This window comes from Giraffa tippelskirchi, chromosome 3 (genome assembly GCF_054371585.1).
Source record: "Giraffa tippelskirchi isolate mGirTip1 chromosome 3, T2T-mGirTip1v1.2.pri, whole genome shotgun sequence".
Lineage (NCBI taxonomy): Eukaryota > Metazoa > Chordata > Mammalia > Artiodactyla > Giraffidae > Giraffa > Giraffa tippelskirchi.
The window spans coordinates 67,298,558-67,300,707 of record NC_137277.1 but is presented as its reverse complement, the minus strand read 5'-3'; positions in this window follow the sequence as shown (position 1 = coordinate 67,300,707).

Sequence of the window (2,150 nt, the reverse complement as noted above, 5' to 3'; positions counted from 1 at the left end):
AATCATCTCAATCAATGCAAAAAAATTTTAATAAAATCCAGCACACTTCATGATAAAAAAAAAACACTCAGTAAGCTAGGAATAGAAGGGAATGTTCTCCACATGATAAAGGCCATATATGAAAAACCCAATTGAGCTAATGTCATGCTTGGTAGTGGAAAATTGAAAGTATTCTCCCTAAGATCAGGAGCAAGATAAGGTTGCCTATTTTCGGCTCTGTTCAATGTGGTACTGCAGTTCTAGCCAGAGCAATTAGGCCAAGAAAAAGAAAAACAGTTTTCCAAATTGGAAAAGAAGAGATAGTTATCTCTGTTCATAGAAGACATGATATGTCAGTTCAGTTCAGTTCAGTCGCTCAGTCGTGTCCAACTCTTTGTGACCCCATGAACCACAGCACACTAGGCCTCCCTGTCCATCACCAACTCCCTGAGTCCACCCAAACCCATGTCCATCGAGTCGATGATGCCATCCAGCCATCTCATCCTCTGTCGTCCCCTTCTCCTCCTGCCCTCAATCTTTTCCCAGCATCAGGGTCTTTTCCAATGAGTCAACTCTTCACATGAGGTGGCCAGAGTATTGGAGTTTCAGCTTCAACATCAGTCCTTCCAATGAACACCCAGGACTGATCTCCTTTAGGATGGACTGGTTGGATCTCCTTGCAGTCCAAGGGACTCTCAAGAATCTTCTCCAACACCACAGTTCAAAAGCATCAATTCTGCGGCGCTCAGCTTTCTTCACCGTCCAACTCTCACATCCATACATGACCACTGGAAAAACCATAGCCTTGACTAGATGGACTTTTGTTGGCAAAGTAATGTCTCTGCTTTTAAATATGCTATCTAGGTTGGCCATAACCTTCCTTCCAAGGAGTAAGCGTCTTTTAATTTCATGGCTGCAATCACCATCAGCAGTGATTTTGGAGCCCCCCAAAATAAAGTCTGACACTGTTTCCACTGTTTCCCCATCTATTTCCCATGAAGTGATGGGACCAGATGACATGATCTTAAAAAAGAGCCACCCTATTAGACGTGAAGTGGTATCTCATTGTGATTTTGATTTGTATTTCCCTAATGACAATAATGTTGAGTATTTTTTCATATACTTATTGGCAATTTGAATATCTTTCTTGGAAAAGATGCCTTTGCCTACTTTTAAAATTGTGACTTTTAAAAATTATATTGAGTTGAAAGAGATATTTATATATTCTAGATACAAGGCTCTCATCAGATATATGATTTGTAACTGTTTTCTCCCATTCTGCGGGCTGTCCTTTCACTTTTGATGGTGCCTTTTGGAGCAAAAAGTTTTAATTTTGATGATATTGAATTTATCTATTTTTTCTTTTGCTGCTTGCACATTTTGTCATATCCAAGAATCCACTGCCAAATTCAAGAACATGAAGATTTGCTTCTATGCTTTCTTCTAGGAGTTTTATAGCTTTTAGCTCTTATATTTAGGTCTTTTATCTATTTTGAGCTAATTTTTGTCCAATGTGTGGGGCTAGGAATCATTATTTTGCATGTGGCTTTCTAAATGTTCCAGCACCACAGGAATGTTTATTTCTGGACTCTCCACGTTATCCAGTTGGTCTTTATGTCTGTCTTTATGGCAGTACCATACTATTTTGATTATTATGTCTTCTTGAATTTTGAAAATAAGAATGTGAGTCTTTCTATTTTGTTCTACTTTTTCAAATTGTTTTGGCTATTCTGAGTCCTATAAAATTCTATACAAATTTTAGAATAAACTTCTTAATTTTTACAAATAACTCCAGTTGGAATTCTGATAAGGATAGTGTTGAGTCTTTAGACCCATATGCGGGATATTGCTATCTTAATAATATTAGTTCTTCCAATCCATGAACAATGGGTGTCTTTCCATTTGTTTAGACCTTCAATTACTTTTGACTATGTTTTATAGTTTAAAGAGTGTAATTTTTCACTTCTTTTATTAAATTTACTCCTGAGAGTATTCTATTCTGTTGGATACTTTTATAAATGCAATTATTTTCTTTCATTTTTGGATTGTTCATTACAAGTGTCTAGAAATACAATTGATTTTGTATACTGAGCTTGTATCCTGCAACTTTGCTGAAGTTGTTTGGTAGTTTAATGGTTTTTCGTGGATTTTCTATCTACAAGAGCATGTCA